At 46.7% G+C, this 18,267-nt stretch overlaps 1 protein-coding gene and 1 long non-coding RNA gene across 6 annotated transcripts in view; one reads left to right on the forward strand and one right to left on the reverse strand.

The window, feature by feature from the left end:
- The window catches only part of LOC119954699, a 248,415-nt gene extending 239,209 nt beyond the window's left edge, over positions 1–9,206 (forward strand). For all 5 annotated transcript variants that reach the window (XR_005458293.1, XR_005458294.1, XR_005458296.1 and 2 more), the window contains 2 exons: positions 7,518–7,698; positions 8,689–9,206. This is a non-coding gene — a long non-coding RNA (uncharacterized LOC119954699). The remainder of the gene's footprint in view (positions 1–7,517; positions 7,699–8,688) is intronic.
- Positions 1–18,267, reverse strand: part of ppm1h (protein phosphatase, Mg2+/Mn2+ dependent, 1H) — a 208,907-nt gene that overhangs the window by 106,899 nt on the left and 83,741 nt on the right. The window lies entirely within an intron of this gene.

An 18,267-nucleotide genomic window follows, 5' to 3' on the forward strand; every position in this document is an offset into this window, starting at 1 on the left:
TGACCAGAGCCGGGAATCAAACCCGAGACCCTGGAGCTGTGAAGCAACCATGCTAACCACTGTGCTACCGTGCCGCGAATTACCTCGAGCTTCCTGGCGATCGGCCCAGGAACACCCGTAATGCAATTCAATGTTAATTGATCCACTTAACGGGGCCTCACAGCTTCTCGTCGCAAATGAAGACTCTCTAGCTGATTCATCAGGACCAGGCTCGCCAGCCCCCTGCTAACAACGTCGAGCAGCACTTAAGCTGCACTTGCTCAGCCAGCCCCAGCCAGCTCGCAACAATGGCGCCCAGGAGACCACCCCCCAGATTCGGGGATGCTGACCTGGGGAGGCTGCTGAATGCGGTGGAGGCCAGGAGGGATGTCCTGTTCCCCCAAGGGTTCAGGAAGGTGAGCCATAAGGCAGCCAGTGCTGCCTGGGATGAGTTGGCGGGAGCTGTCACCTCAGGGAGTCCTCCGAGGATGTCACCGTAGTCACCGCACAGTTGTCATCCCCACCAGCACAGATACACGCACCTCGGTGGGACATGTTAGTGGACTGTTTTTGTGGGCACATTCTGGTGAGCACCACGCTGTTGCTGATGCACATCAGGTGAAGGGGGGAACCCCCAAGAGAGACAGCAGTCGAAGGTCTGCTGGATCCCAGCCTGATGCAGAGCCTGGAGAACTGAGTTAACCAGAGCTGATGGAGACAATAGGGACCAGGGGGAAATGTCAGCGTCACTCCAACAGATCCATAGCCGTTTGGAGGAGTCCCAGAGGCTGGGGCTGCAGGAGATGGCACCGGCAATAATTGGCACCAAAACCAACACTACTAGGGTGACAACCACAGTGGATAGCCTGGTGCAACATGCAGACCTTGATGAAGTTCTGCTGGACATGTCCCCCTCTCAGACGGGAATGGCTGAGGCGCTGTGGAGCTTGTCCCAGTAGCAGACGGGCATGGCAGCGGCGCTGCAGAGCAGGTCCCAGTAAGGAGCATCGCCGAGGGCGTCAACACAATGATGCAGACCATGGGGAACCACCAAGACTGGCAGAGCCAGATAATGCTCTGTGCCAGTGCCAGCCGGGGATCGAACCAGCTGCACCCCGTGCCACGGTGAACTCCAGGGTGCTATGGGCACTGAGCGGGAGGAGGGGGTGCCGGGTGCCAACCCAGACCCATCCCATGGAGTGGCAACAGTGGCAACAAACTCCACCAAGTTCCATCCCTCTGGTGAGGCCACATCTCACAGTCAGCACACAGACAGGGCAGCATGGCAGTGCATGTGCCGCCGACAAGTGAGCCGGGGCCTTCAAGAGGGTGCCTGCCAGGGCATCCAAGGCCATGGGACGAGGTAAGCAGCTAGCTGCCTCCACCCACCTGGGGTAATACCACAACGTAATAGGTAGAACTAGGAGGGCCAAGCACTGAGGGCATCGGGGGAAGGGTGAGAGGTTGTGGTGTGGGGGGGGGGGGGGGGGGGGCACCACTATCGGGAGTGTGGTTTGTACAACACCTTTTCACAAAACCATTATGATGCCTCTCTCACATCCATCTGCAATGTGAGCTGAGCCCTGGACCCTTTGCCCATCTCCCCAGCGCACTCCCCCCTCCATGGCGGCAAACCCCTGTTGAGGGTCCGCCGTACCCCACGGAGCACTGGGGTGGCAAGCCCAGCAACTCCAGGCTCTTTGCCCGCGAGCAAAGATGGTTACTCACCTCTTCGGCTCCCCACAGAAGCCCTTCTGCCAGGTTCACATTTTTCAAAAGGAGTACTAATCGGCACCAGCGTGAGCACTTGCTGGGGAGGACGTTGAATAGGAGGTTGCTCTCATTAATTGTATAGAAATGGGGCTTAAATGGTGATAATTGGTTTCTCGCCAGCCTACGGCGAGATCCTGATTTCGCCCAGGGGAGCAGGCCAGTTGCATCACAAACTGTTTGGTGTGGATCTTGTTTTCGGTCTCTCCCACTATTCACCGGTTTTGTTACACTTGAGCGAGAGCGCAACAAAGCCGGAAAATCACGTCAATTGTTTCCAGTTCTGGACATCACACGTGCAAAGGCACAGGAAAGGATGCAGAAAAGATTAATGGGTACAATTTCAAGGGTGGGACACTTTAAATATTATGGCTAGACCGGAGAGCTGGGACTGTTCTCCAAACAAGAAAAAAGTCGAGAAGAGATTTGATGAAAGTGTTCAAAGTCACGAGGGGTCTGAACTGAGTAGAGCCAGAGGCAACAGGAGGAAAAATGGTTTCTGCCGGACTCAGCACGTGGCTAGGATGTGGAGTGTACTGTCCGAGTGTGGGGTGGTGGGTGATTTAATCCTGTCTTTCAAAAGGAAATGATTTGAGCAGATGAAAATCTGCAGGGCTGAGAGGAAAGAGCAGGTGTGTGACTAGTCAAGTTGCTGTGATGACAGCTGGCACAAATGGCGAATGACTTCCTTCTGTGCTTTAACCATTCTCTAATTTTTTTTAAAAGAAACCACTTTCTTAGAATCATAGAATTTACAGTGCAGGAGGCCATTCGGCCCATCAGGTCTGCACCGGCCCTTGGTAAGAGCATCCTACCTAAGCTCACACCTCCACCCAATCCACGTAACCCAGTATCCCCAACTTTACCCACTGATTTCTCTCAGCTGTGATTTGGTACAGGTGTTACTTTTCTTACTTAAATTGCTTTGTCATGTATTATTAATCTAGCCAGATTTAGGGCAGCACGGTGGCGCAGTGAGTAGCACTGCTGCCTCACGGCGCCGAGGTCCCAGGTTCGATCCCGGCTCTGGGTCACTGTCCGTGTGGAGTTTGCACATTCTCCCCGTGTTTGCGTGGGTTTCGCCCCCACAACCCAAAAAGGTGCAAGCTAGGTGGATTGGCCACTCTAAATTGCTCCTTAATTGGAAAAATGATTGGGTACACTATTGCATAATTTATAGTTACTAGCCTTTGGTATATATTTATCCGGTGTGCTCGGTATGCTATTAAAGATATTTTATTTGTCCTCAAAGACATTTTTCATGAGTATTACTCCCATCAAATTAAATCTCTCTAATTACATTGAAAAGTCATGTTATAAATGTTCATCTTTTTGGCGTTTGTTATTCCTCTCTCTTCCAACATTTTTACGTAACTTAATTTGATCCATCAAGATTGGATATTCTGCTTCCGCCTGTCTTCAGTTGCAGTTGAGAGAACAGTCCCCGTGTATCTGTTTCCTCCTTAACACTTGCTTAATGGCCTATTCTTGTTCCTACATTCTTTTATTCCCCAGAGAAAGGAATGAAAATAAGGACATCAGGAATTAAATCACATGCTTTTATCCGCACCCAGCCAGTCAAACGGCACCTGCTATTCTCATCAGCATATTGCTCTCTCACCCAATCTTTATTTTACAATCCTCAGCATGCTCTGAGATCCTCCAAACCTTACACGTTCCCTAATGCCTTCTGTCCATCATTGGCAGCCATGTTCTCAACTGCCTAGACCTGAAGCTCTGGAAGTCCCTCTCTTAACCTCGCTGTCTCTCTCTCCCTCTTTCTCTCCTTCCCACAGATGATCCCTGGAATCTACCTCTTTGACCGTGCTTTGGCTCAATATCCCCTTTATCGGATTATACCTCAGTGAAGTGCCTTGGATAGTTTTACCACTTTAAAGGCACCGTATAAATGCAAGTTATTGCTGAAAACTGACTTGGAGTCATAAAATCAGAGTGCTACAGTACAAAAAGAGGCCCTTCGGCCCATCGGGTCTGCGACAACCATGAAGCACCTATCTATTTTAATCCCATCTTTCAGCACTTGGTCCGAGGACTTGTACGCTATGGCATTTCAAGTGCTCATCTAAATGTTTTTTTTTAAATGTGAGGGTTCCTGTATTGACCACCCTTTCAGGCAAGTCACTTCCAACTTTCCATACAAGATATCAAATATATGCAGCATAATAATAAAAGCAAAATACAGCAGTGCTCTGAAGAAGAGTCATTTTGGGCTTGAAACATTAACTCTGTTTCTTTCTCCACAGGTGCGGCCCGACCGGCTGAGTTTTTCCAACATTTTCTGGTTTTATTTCAAATATACACAGCAATTGTGCGTAAACCTGCTTAGGAGATTTAGCCATCCCGTTCAACCCTGATTTCAGTTTTATGTTATTTAATTGCTACTCTCGTCTAATATGGTTGAAGAGTAAGTGCTGAAAGTGGAGCAAGGGAATACAGCGTACAAAGTCCATCAGCAACAATATCCAGTGCTGGGAGCTGCGATTCCCAGTTTGTCTTCGACACAGATGTCCATGGCAGCTTGTGATTCATCGTTCAATCCCACTCACCTTATTAAATATAGATGGCAACAGGACTGCTGAGTAATTACATCTGGGTTGAGGTATTTTTCCTCTCACAAAAAGAAAATTGTATTAAATGATCTTTCTGTGATTGCTACATAATGATAGATGGCAGTTTATTATGCGGGTCCATAACAACCTTTTTAAAGTACTTGCTAATAGGCAGCTTTCCGATTGTGGCTGCCTCAAAAAAAAGTACTTTTAGTACAAAGGTTTAATGGGACTGTTCTTTTTATTCTTTCATGGGATGTGAAAGAATTCCCGTACCGGCCTCCCCGAACAGGCGCCGGAATGTGGCGACTAGGGGATTTTCACAGTATCTTCATTGAAGCCTACTTGTGACAATAAGCGATTATCATTATTATTATTATTATGTGGGTGTCGCTGACAAGGACAGTATTTGTTGCCCACCCCTCATTACCCTGGAACTGAGTGATTTACTAACCATTTCAGAGGGCAGTTAAGAGTCAACCAAGATGTGGGCCTGGAGTCGCATGCAGGCCAAACCGGGTAAGGACGGCAGATATCCTTCCCTAAAAGGACATCGGTGAACCTGATTTTTTTTCCCACAAAAGTCAATGATGCTTTCATGGTCACCATCACTGAGACTAGTTTTAAAGCACAGATTTAGTAACCAAATTCAAATTTCACCCGCAGCCATTGAACCCATGTCCCCAGAGCATTAGCTTGGGCTCTGGACGCCTAGTCACGTGACATGACCACTATGCCACCATCTCCCCTACTGTGGAGTGGTACTCAACCATCACAAACCAAAAAGGCTTCAGCTCAGATTCTCATCCGAACTGACCAGACCTCGGTTGGAAGTTGGCAAGAATGCTAAAGTTGATGTCTTGACTGGGAGAAGATTAGGTAGTCAGGCAGAATCCATAGACGGGGTGGGAGCTTTGATAAAAAAGTGAAAGCTGCGATACTTGCTAGGTCAGATATCCAGGCATCAAAAATTAGCAACTGTTACAGCATTCCCCCACTGCAGCTTTGGCAGGAGTTGGCTGTAACTATAACAGGCCTTGGATAACCAGGTTACCCTGGCTGCTCCCCAAATAATCCAGATGATTTTACGGTAGCAGATACAGCCACCTCGAGCAAAGTCACTCACTGTCCTTAGCAACCGCCGATGCCCAGAGTCCACGAATACTCCTAGCACCTGGTATTGTTATGGTGCAGTCCCATCATAACGAACCACTATAAGGCACACATAAAGTGTGCAATCTAACCGAATTGTAACAAAGTCCCATATCGAGTGTGTTTAGCAGGGTGTTTCCCGGCACTGCAGACCACGCTATCGAATGGAACTCTGTCACAATCCGGGTATTCAGCAGGAAATGTACACTTAGTCCTGTTTCCCATTTGTAAATAATGCCCCGATCTCTCAACCCCCCCCCTCCCCCCCACCGCCGAAGTGATCCCCAGACTCCCTACTCATCTATAACGGGGTGCTCAGGCACTGCCCCCCTACCTCACACCCCACGAGCAGGGCATCCCTGGGCCCAATCCCTAGCGTGGGCACAATGCCAGCTTGGCACTGCCCAGGTGGCACCAGCAATGTCAGGGTGGCACCCTGCCCAGAGGCCATCCATCTGGGGGCCTCCAAACCCTGGGAGATCCCCCAAAGTGCTGTTCCACCTGGTTCTCCGAGCAAAGTGGTTAGATCCCAAAGCTTCGACTAAATCAGGCGAGCTGCATAATAGTGAGACCAGCCATTCGCTCCAATATGCAGATTTGCTAAGTACTGATCCCACCCACAATCGATGGGATCCAGATCGTGACATCTCGCGAGATTCCGTTAAATCTTGCGAGGTGTGGCGAGCCCGATAAATCTCGGAAGAAGCTTAGCCTGGCTTCTGCTAGCTACGTCACGCCCCCTTCGAGCGGCACATGGCCGGTAAATCCCAGCAATCGCCTGCGCAATTTCAGTTCTCACTGAAAATTCACCAAATTACCGCAAAACTTCTCTCCATAGGGCCTTCCTTTCCCATTTTGTTGGAATTAATTTGGGGAGTGGGTGTAACTCTAGGGGAAAATCTACCTGTTTATGTTTTATAAAGAAAAAATCTGCACTTTGATGGAACCATCAATTCACCAGACACGCGTTTTCGATGTGAATCTAGGCTTTAATCGACTTACTTCAGAGCCAGCCTGTTACCCGTCGATGAACTCGTAGTGAACTCAGGCTGACTCTGGACACGGGTATTTATACAGCTGCACTAGGGGGAGGAGTCGGGGGAGGAGCCAAGGGTGGAGCCCAGTACAAGTTCTTGAGTACTCCCAGCGCTACTCCCCCTAGTGGTAGGATAGCGCTACTGCGCTTACAAAGACAGTGTGAATTAACATATATACATCTATATTACATTCGCCACACACTTATAGCCCACGCAGGAACAGAGGGAGAAACCCCCTTACAGCCTGGCGATTAGATGATTTTACCACATTTCCCTTTGCAGATTCCATTTGGAGTGATTAAACAGTCCACTTACCACACGACAACACTTGAAAGATATTCTTGTCCCATTGTTAATTATGGAATGTGGTGTCCATGGTGACTGGCCTTCAGAATCTTGCTTATCTTAAGCATTTTATCTTGAAATGTCACGGCAACACACAAAAGGGTGATAGGATTCCCCCCCTCACCCCTCATTTAATTAAAGATTTTCACTGTCAGTGCTCACCAAAGCAACAGAGGTTTACTGGTAAATTATAAGGACGAGCCAGTTTTCTTACATCAAGGGTTCAACAACACCAATCCTCAAGAATGAAGACAAAGGATTGAATGAGATCTTTTCTCTGGAATGCTACTTATTGAGACATTTCAGGGTCAATGTACAAAACTTCTTAAAAATGCAATTCTTTCCTCAACATATCAGAAGCCTTCAACCCAGGATATTTAAAAAATGAAAGGCCACTGTATGTCTAGTTAAAATTGTCATTAAAGATAAAAGACAGGCCCAGTGAAAAAACAACTGCCGGGTAACCAAAGCTATATTCAAAGAACTTGCATTTCTATGGTTCCTTTCACATCCACAGGTCATCACACGGCAATTTACAAGAGAATTATGTACTAATGACGTGTAGCCACTGATATAAAGTAGGAAACAACATTTAATTTGCGTTCATCAAGCTCCAACAATTGCAATGGCGACTAGATAATTTGTTTTGGTGATCCCGTTTCAGATTGAAATCAGGACACTAGGGAGATCTTGCTTGATCTTATCCAATATAAAAAACAGCCAAGATCTGCAGGATCTGATACATCTGCCCTCCTGGACAACTTCATCCGAAAAATGTCAAAATGGCAGACAGAGCGACAGACACAGAGAGGCAGCCAGTCTATTATTCACAATGCAGATTGCAGGTAGGAGCTGCAATTCGAAGCGGTTATGTTCTTCGAGATTTAAACAATGCTAGAAAATTTGCCGATGTTTGGCTAGAGGGAGGGGTCTCAAGGATAACCCTCACCATGAAAATCAGTTCAGGGATTAGAAAGCAGGCATTTGGGAGATGAGAACAGCTTTGTACAGGTTCCTGAATAATTAGGTGTCCACTTAATGAACAAAATTTTTTTTTAAACAATTTAGAGTACCCAATTCTTTTTTTCTAATTAAGGGGCAATTCAGCATGGCCAATTCAGCTACCGGGCACATCTTTGGGTTGTGGGGGTGAGACCCATACAGGCAGGGCAAGAACGTGCAAACTCCACATGGATAGGGACCCGGGGCCGGGATTGAACCCAGGTCCTTGGCACCATAAGGCAGCAATTCTAACCACTTTAATGAAGAAAATATAACCGTAACAAGGCATTTTTGGTCATTAAAAAAATTATATGGGGAATTATTTTCTGCAGTTTAGAATAAAAGTTGAAAGTGTAAAGTCAGTATTGCTTTTGCTTTGTTGTTACAGTAAAAGTAAACTTGTTATCCTCCCTTCCAGTCACTGGAAACTTAATTCTTTTAAAGTTATTGTTCTATAAGGGGATGCTAACAAACCCAGAGTGAAGGAGACAATGAATGGTGAAATGTTTGCGAATGATGGCTGATTCGGTGATGCCATCATAATAATGAGTCATCCCCATTTCCATTTTGAATATTAATCATTGGCAATCTTTTGCTTGCCAAGTGTGTGTCCAACCCTGTCTAATATACGTCACTGAATCTGAGTCAGTTGAACTCCGGCTCAAAGGTAACAAAATACTTCCGTTAACTACAAACTTGCTTAACAGGAACAGAATTATTTGGCTTCTCCTGGTTGTAAAATTACATTTATCTACTTTGTGCTAACTGCAGCCACATACTAAAGGCTACAATTACATCCACCTTATTAATAATGTTATATCCTGCCTTTTCAGCTACGCCTGTTGCTCCATTGTGTGCCCCATGCAAGACCACTAAGGACATGGGACCCGACAACAGCCAGCTCCAGCTCAAGTACTATGGATCAAACTAAATGATGCTTCCCCACTAAAGCCGAATATCCCTGTGCAGCTCAGACACTCATATCTACCCAACATTGTGTAAAATTCTCCAACTAAAAAACAGGGTATATAATGACCCAGTTAATTGTGACCCAATCCATCCTCTTCCCCATCAATAGTAAAATGCAGTACTGACTCAGCAATAACTTACTCACTGACAAGTTGGACCCAAACCACTTAGCTCTAGTTCTTGTTATAGCCTTGATCCTGAACAAGAACATGAGCTGAACACAAAAGGAGAATTAAGAAGAGTAACTGAAGACCGAATGGACATGTGGGAACCAGATGACGCGGCTACAAAAGAGGTCATGTGGCGGGACTGCGGGACTTTATCTGGGAACGCAGGCAAAGCACAAGTATTGCATATAGCTGTCAGGAAAAGGAATAAATTATCTTTGCTGGAAGTCCTTGATGTCAGTAATTTAAAGAACCCACAACATTGTACAGTAGGTGTATTGGAAGTAAAGACAAATATGCTACTAAGGATCTTTATAAAACTGAAGTCAATGAATCAAAAGGGAAACTCTCCCTTCGGTCACTGCCGTGAAACATTCAGCAAAGAAACAGAATATCAAGGCTGGGGTTCACCTCCTTCGATATGCTTCAATGATGATGTTTCTCTATCACTGGGTTCAAGTTGTTTATTGGCAAGTCATTTCCACACTATTCAATTACATTCCAAACACCTCCCAACTCCTACAACAAGGGGCGCGATTCTCCACTCCCACGCCGGGTGGGAGAATCGTGGGAGGGCCGCTCTGGCACCCCCCGCGGTTCTCCCAGCCCCCCCCCCCAAAAATGGCGTGTCAGATTTTGCAACATGCCGCTCGGAGAATCGTGGGCCGCCATTTTTCACGGCGGCCCGCGATTCTCCGACCCGGTTGGGCCGAGCGGCCTGCCGTTCCTGACCGGTTCACGCCAGCGGCAACCACACCTGGTCGCTGCCCGCGTGAACATGGCGCCGACAGCTGTTTTGGAGCTTGTGGGGGGCGGAGAGGAGAATGAGCACCACGACCGTGCTTGGGAGGGGACTGGCCCGCGATCGGTGCCCACCAATCGTTGGGCCGGCGTCTCAAAGGGACGCACTCTTTCCCCTCCACAAGATCAAGCCGTCACGTCTTGCGGGGCAGCGGAGGGGAAGACGGCAACCGCGCATGCGTGGGTTTGAGCCTTCATCCGTCGTGACGTCAGCCGCGCATGCGCGGGTAGGAGGCGGCCAACCTGCGCATGCGCGGCTGACATCATTAGGATCGCCGGCCACGTCATTCTCAGCGCGCCGGGCCTGGACACAAGCGACAAGCCCCACGGCCGAGATTCACGGCACAGCCCTCCTAGCCCCCCCAGCGGAGGGGGGGGGGGGGGGAAAGAATAGTGGGCCAGGAGCTGCCTCCGATGCCGTTGTGAACCCCTCCGGGTTTCACGATGGCGTCGGGCCTTGCGGAGAATTCCGCCCAAGATCTCGATAATTACTGTATTTGGGCCAACAGGTATCATTCTCACCATATGGAACATAGAATTTACAGAGCAGAAGTAGGCCATTCGGCCCATCGAGTCTGCACCAGCTCTTGGAAAGAGCCCCTACTTAGGCCCAAGCCGCCACCCTATCCCCGTAACCCAGTAACCCCACCTTACCTTTTTTTTGGACACTAAGGGAAATTTATCATGGCCAATCTACCTAACCTGCACATCTTTGGAGGAAAACGGACACTCGGACGAAACCCATGCAGACACGAGGAGAACGTGCAGACTCCATACAGACAGTGACCCAAGCCAGAAACCAAACCTGGGACCCTGGAGCTGTGAAGCAACTGTGAAGTCCCAGAGGGCAGCACGGTAGCATTGTGGATAGCACAATCGCTTCACAGCTCCAGGGTCCCAGGTTCGATTCCGGCTTGGGTCACTATCTGTGCGGAGTCTGCACATCCTCCCAGTGTGTGCGTGGGTTTCCTCCGGGTGCTCCGGTTTCCTCCCACAGTCCAAAGATGTGCAGGTTAGGTGGATTGGCCATGATAAATTGCCCTTAGTGTCCAAAATTGCCCTTAGTGTTGGGTGGGGTTACTGGGTTATGGGGATAGGGTGGAGGTGTAACTTTGGGTAGGGTGCTCTTTCCAAGAGCCGGTGCAGACTCGATGGGCCGAATGGCCTCCTTCTGCACTGTAAATTCTATGAAACTATGAAACCTCACATAATCATCAAAAGGGATTAATTCCAAAATCTTTTACCATAAACATCCTGGTGAGTCACCACTGACCAGGAGCTTAATTGGAATAACAGGGCAACAGCATAGCTTCAATATCACAATGGTTGGACATCGGCACTGAGTAGCTAATTTTTTGATCATTAAGGAACATGAGAAATAGGAGCAGATATATGCCATTCAGCCCCTTGATCCAGCTCCATCATTCAATTAGATCATGGCTGATCTTCTAACCAATCTCCATTTTTCATCATAGAATTTACAGTGCAGAAGGAAGCCATTCGGCCCATCGAGTCTGCACCGGCTCTTGGAAAGAGTCTACCCAAGGTCAACACCTCCACCCTATCTCCATAACCCAGTAACCCCACCCAACCCCACCCAACACTAAGGGCAATTTTGGACATTAAGGGCAATTTATCATGGCCAATCCACCCAACCTGCACATCCCCGGACCATGGGAGGAAACCGGAGCACCCAGAGGAAACCCACGCACACATGGGGAGGATGTGCAGACTCCGCACAGACAGCGACCCAAGCCGGAATCGAACCTGGGACCCTGGAGCTGTGAAGCCATTGTGCTATCCACAATGCTACCGTGCTGGATTATCCTCATCCCAGTCCTAAATGATCGATTCCTAATTCAAAGATGAGAACATATAGTCCTCAACTCTCCATCCGGGCTGAATAGCTTGGTCTTCAACAGCGACTACGTTTGAAATACTTAACTGGTTAAGAACTTTAGGACATTCGGAGAACACCGCTGGTGCTATATAAATGCAAGCTCCGTCTTTTAACGTCTAAAAAGTTGAAGTCCAGAGTGCGGTGGAAAACTGCACCAAATAATTGTTGCTATCACCTACATATTAGAACGTGAAGTGCACATATTTACATTTGAGAATAGTCTTTTGAGACTGTTCAAGAGCAAGGCTAAACTATTATACTATAATGATCATTTTCATGTTTTGATTGGACTCCTTTGGACAATTTAAGGTCAGAATCTCAGATTACCATAGAATCACAGGATGGTTACAACACAGTGGGAAGCCATTCGGCCCATTGTGTCGCTACTGGCTCCTTGCAAGAGCAAGCTATGTGGTCCTACTTTCCGGATCTTTCTCTGTCAACCTGCAAATTCTCTCTAATCATACGTTTTTAAAATAAATTTAGAGTACCCAATTATTTATTTATTTTCCAATTAAGGGGAAATTTAGCGTGGCCAATCCACCCACCCTGCACATCTTTGGGTTGTGGAGGCGAAACCCACGCAGACACTGGGAGAATGTGCAAACTCCTCACGGACAGTGACCCAGGGCCGGGATTCGAACCCATGTCCTCAGCACCGTTCGCAGCAATGCGAAACACTGTACCACCTTGCTGCCCCAATCATTCTTTTTGAAGGCCTTGATTGAATCTGCCTCCATCACACTCTCCAGCAGTAGATTCCAGATTCTACACACTTGCTGCGTAAAATAGATTTTGCGCATCATGCCGTTATGTCTTTTGCCAGTCATCTTAAAATCGGTGTGACCTGGTTCACAATCCTTCTGACGGCTCCAAAGTCTTCCCCATTAGGACCTTGATGGCTACCAGCACAGGTAATGACCTGAAAATCCAATGCATGGAAAATTAATATTAATTTCATTGACTGCAGCCTCCTCCGTTAGAGTTGCTTTGTGCAATGGGAGAGGTCCCTTCCTCCCAATACTCCCCTGTCACTCGAGGGAGTTGTCTGACCTCTAGTCAAGGATTTGCCCTCTCATAAAATGGATGAGATTGGAACTATGCGTGCCTGTGTGAGCTGATTATGGATACCAACATCTTCCAGTGCATACTGGAAAACAGCCACTTTGTTTACAAAACAGACTCATCTGAGTTTCAAAGTCTGTACAGATCCAAATGCTAGACATCACTGCAACAGTGAATGTTTCTGATTAGCACATACAGCGTTGATATTTTCATTTAGTCCAGCATGCGGTAGTCGACCTTGCCTCGTCTTTAACATAAACATGACAAACTCTACTTTGGGAAATGCAGGTTATTTTCTTCAGGGAATGAACTCTTCCAACAATGAAGTACCTCAAGATATTTTGCCTTCTAGGGGGTTGCATAGATGCCAAAGGCAAAAATGCAGACATCAAGAGTACCTTAATGCTTTATTGTGCTGCACACAGACTTCAACTAATTCTTCCCAAATGATTATGGAATCCATACAGTGCAGAAAGAGGCCATTTGTCCCATCGAGCCTGCACCGACCACTGAACAAAAATTCAAATTGTTGGAGATGTCTACACTTTGTCCAGAAAATCAATTTGTGCTGTTTTGAGAGATAGCCAAAATACAAATAAAATGCTGATCCAATATAACTGGTTATGTTGGGCAATTCTTAAACCAAAGCCGTAATTTATTTAAAAGGGATAGATTTTTTAAAAATAGACTATAAAAGACACAGAAACAGGAGAGCAATAACAAAAAAGTCTAAGGGAAAACTAGGAAGAATGACACAAACATTCAGTGTATAAAAAGGAACAGAATAGCTAAAGTAAACGTTGGACCCAGAGAAGGGGAGACTGGGAAATGAATAGTGGGGAACAAGGAAATGGCAGACTTTGAACAAGTATTTTGTATCTGTCTTCACTATAGAAGACACAGAAAACATCCGCAAGAATAATAAAAAAATCAAGAGGCAAAAAGGAGGAAGAGGTTTTGTTCTCAGAGGGTTGTGCGATTTTGGAACACTACCTCAGAAGATGGTGGAGGCGGGATCATATTTTTAAGGCAGAGGTAGATAGATACTTTTTAGGCAGAGATCAAAGGTTGTCAGGGGTAGATCAGAATGTGGAACAAAACACAATCCGATCAGCCATGATCTTAAATGGTAGAGCAGGCTCCTATTTCATATGTTTGTGTGTTTGTCGGAACTTAAAACAATCATGAACATTACTGAATAAAAAGTACTAGGAAAGCTACTGGGACTCAAGGCTGATGAGTCTCATGGAGACTGGCAGCTTAGGGTCTTAAAAGAAGTGGCTGCACAGATAGTAGATGCATCAGTGGTAATCTAAAATTCCCCAGATTCTGGAAGGGTCCCAGCGGATTGGAAAGCACAAATGCAACATCTTTATTCCAAAAAAAGAGCGAAACAAAAAGCAGGAAGCGAGGGGCAAGTTAATGTTACACCTGCCATTGTAAATATGCTGGAATCTATTTTTTAAAATAAATTTAGAGGACCCAATTCATTTTTTCCAATTAAGGGGCAATTTAGCGTGGCCAATCCACCTACATCTTTGGGTTGTGGGTGCGAGACCCACGCAGACACGGGGAGAATGTGCAAACTCCACACAAACAGTGACCCAGAACCGGGATCGAACCTGGAACCTCGGCGCCGTGAGGCAGCAGTGCTAACCACTGTGCTGCCCTGGAATATATTAAAGAGATAGTAACAGGAGCTTTAGAAAGTCATAACACAATCAGGCAGAGACAACATGGTTTTGTGAAAGGGAAATCAAGTTTGACAAATGTATTGGAGCTCTTTGAGGGTGGAACAAGCAGGGTGGACAAAGGGGAACCAGTACTTGGAGTACGATTTTACCACCCCATTGCACCCGATGCTGATCTTGCGTTGGGTGCATCGTTGGAGAGGCCCAAATTGGGCTTTGTGCCAGGTGCAAAATCTCATACGAATCACCCGACCCATGGCGTGATCTGGATCACACTGTCACTGGGTTTGGTCCAGATAATCATACTTAAATATGTGCTGCATGTTTGAGGTTGCATTTGCCCAGCGCCCGGGAGTGACCAGCTGCACTGGTAAGGCCTCAACTGGTTGGTGTTGGTCTCCACAAATGGAGACCAGGCAGGATGATCACTCTGAGGGGCTCGGAGGTCATTGGGGCTCGGGCACTCCCCCTGACAACTGGGAACTCGTGCAGTGCCAATATAGCACGCTGGCAGTGCCTAAGTGCCAGGTTGACATTGTCAGGGAGCCAGCGACACTGCCTGGGTGCCAGGTTGGCATTGCCAAGAATCAGGGCATCATTACGGTTTGAGGAGGCGAGGGGTTGTGATGCCCTTGTCTGTAGCAGGGTGGCACTGTTCCTGGGTGGGGGTGGGGGGCCCCTCAACCTCACTTAGAAATCGGGGCACCCTTTCAAAACGGCGCCCGATCTCCGAGGAGCCAGTCTTGCTGGCAAGTTCAGCTCTCCACGGCTGAAAAGTTCTACGTTTGGGCTAGACCTGTGAGGAACCCCCCCCAAGCCCAAAGCATGTCTGGATCTAATCCAAAAAGCTACCGGGGATCACCCCGCCAAACTTGCCAAAATGACAGTGATATTTTTTTGGAAGATACGTGCCCAAAGTGTTTTCGGATTTTCAAAAAGCATTCGATAAGGTGCCACATAAAAAGGTTGCTGCAATAGATAAGAGCTTATAGTGCTGGGGTGATGCGTTAGCAGAGATTGATAATTGGCTATGCATGCTCATGTATTTGCTCTGTTTGCTTTGTTTGGCCCCTTGTTTCACACTGTAACCAATCACTATTTTGTTGATGTACTCTTTGTCAATGTTCCCTGTTGATTAATCTTGTGTCTACTATGTACGTACTGTGTACGTCCCACGGCTGCAGAAAAATACTTTTCACTGTACTTCGGTACATGTGATAATAAATCAAATCAAATCGGTTAGCAGGCTGAAAGCAGTAGTAATAAATGTGTCTTTTACACATTTGCAGATTGTAATTTTACAGCAGCACAATGGTTAGTACTACTGCCTCACAGCTCCAGGGACCCGATTTCTATCCCAGCCTTTGGTGACTGTGTGGAGTTTGCATGTTCTCCCAGTGTCTGCGTGGGTTTCCTGTCACAGTCCAAAGATGTGCGGGTTAGGTGGATTGACCATGTTAAATTGCTCCTTAGGTGTCCAAAGGTTAGGTGAGGTTATGGGGATAGGGCGGCGGATTGGTCTAGTGGGGTGCTTTTTCAGAGAGTCGGTGCAGACTTGATGGGCTGAATGGCCTCCTTCTGCACTGTAGAGATTCTATGATTGAATGCCACAGGAATCAGTGCTGGGCTCTCATCTATTTACGATCTATATGAAGAAGGGACAGACTGTATTGTAATCCGTTTTGCTGAAGATAGGGACTGATGCAAAGAGCTGAATAATACGCTCTAAAAACGAGAGCGAAATGCATAAACAGGACATTATCCGACACAAAGGCACTGGGTCATATTCCAGGCATCATCACACCAGTCTGGGATGATATGGTTAGTGGGCATTTCTGGAAGTTAGGAGCCCGCCCGTGCTATGCAAATTGAAGATACAGGCTAGTTGTGTTCATTAAAAAGTTAATTGACTGCCATAATAAGTGCTGAATGGAATAAATCTCCTTCAGAGTGGGATTTATTTATAGCAGCTGTTTTTCCTGTTTCTTCATCAGGCAGGATATAGTTAAATCTTGGCTGTTCATTGTTCCTTGGCCACTGGAAGTGCTTGGTGGACGAAATAGATGTATATGGGTTTGAATTCAGGATTTAAGAGCCTGAGATCTCATGCAGAGAGGTGAATTTCTGTATTGCGTTGCTAAAGAGACCAGTGACCTTTAAATCGTGGAGCGTGACTTCAATCCGGGTCACAGCTGATGGATATCCCGCTGTACTGCTCTGATTGAGCTGGATGCTTTCAGTAAGTCGGTGGACCAGAACTCGGCCAGCACTATTAATTAGCCTAAGTGATACTTTATTTGACGTCACCCCACAGTACTTAAGGAAGTGGCCCTGGAAATAGGAGATGCATTTGTGGTCATCTTCCAAGATTCAATAGAGTTTGGGACAGTTCCTAAAGATTGGAGGGTAGCTAACATAACCCAACTATTTAAAAAGGGAGGTAGAGAGAAAACAGTGTAATGTAGACCAGTCAGCCTGACATTGGTCGTTGGGAAAACGCTAGAGTCCATTATAAAAGATTTAATAGCCGAGCACTTGGAAACAGAGTTGACATGGATTTATGAATGGGAAATCATGCTGGACAAACCTACTGGCATTCTTCACGGATGTAGGTTAGGTTAGGTGGATTAGGGCGGCACGGTGGCACAGTGGTTAGCATTGCTGCCTACGGCGCTGAGGACCCGGGTTCAAATCCCGGCCCTGGGTCACTGTCTGTGAGGAGTTTGCACATTCTCCCCGTGTCTGCGTGGGTTTCACCCCCACAACCCAAAGATGTGCAGGGTAGGTGGATTGGCCATGCTAAATTACCCCTTAATTGGAAAAAATGAATTGGATATTCTAAATTTATAAAAAAAAAGGTTAGGTGGATTGGCTGAGCTAAATTGTCCCTTAAGTGTCCAAATATTTTCAGGTTAGGTGGGTTGGCCACAATCAATGCGCAGGATTCCCGGGATAGGAGTTGGCCTAGGTAGAGTGTTCTTTTGGAAGGTTGGTGCAGACTCTTGGCCTCTTTCTGCACTCTACCGATTCTATGGTTCTCGATGTAACTAGCAGAGTTAATGGGGAATGGGGGGAGTGGATGTGGTTTATTTGGACTTTCAGAAGGCTTTCGACAAAGTTTCACTTAAGACGTTAGCATGTAAAACTGAAGCACATGGAATTGGAAGTAGTGTATTGAGATGGACAGAAAACTAGTCAGCAGGCAGGGAACAAAGAGTAGGAATAAACAAGTCTCTTTACAAATGGCAAGCAGTGACTAGTGGGCTACCACAGGGATCAGTGCTAAAACCCCAGCTATTCACAATATATATTAATAATTTAGATGAGGGAACTAAATATATTATCTCCACATTTGCAGATGACACAAAGCTGGGTGGGAGGGTGATTTGTGAGGAGGATGCAGAAATGCTTCAGTATGATTTGGACATGCTGAGTAAGTGGGCAAATACATGGCAGATACAGTATAATATGGATAAATGTGAGGTTATCCACTTTGTAGCAAAAACTGGAAGGAGATTATCTGAATGGCTATAAATTGAGAGAGAGATATGACAGGTGCTGAAGAAGGCAAATGTTATCTTCATAGCGACAGGATTCCAGTACAGGAGCAGGGATGTCTTGCTGCAGTTATACAGTGCCTTGTGACACCACATCTGGAGTATTGTGTGTAGTTTTGGTCTCCGAATCTGAGGAAGGATGTTCTTGCTATGGAGGGAGTGCAGTGAACATTTACCAGTCTGATTGCTGAGGTGGTGGGACTGACGTTTGAAGAGAGATCAAGTTGGTTCGGATTGCATTTGCTGGAGATAAGAAGAATGA

This window comes from Scyliorhinus canicula, chromosome 20 (genome assembly GCF_902713615.1).
Source record: "Scyliorhinus canicula chromosome 20, sScyCan1.1, whole genome shotgun sequence".
In the NCBI taxonomy this organism is placed as follows: domain Eukaryota; kingdom Metazoa; phylum Chordata; class Chondrichthyes; order Carcharhiniformes; family Scyliorhinidae; genus Scyliorhinus; species Scyliorhinus canicula.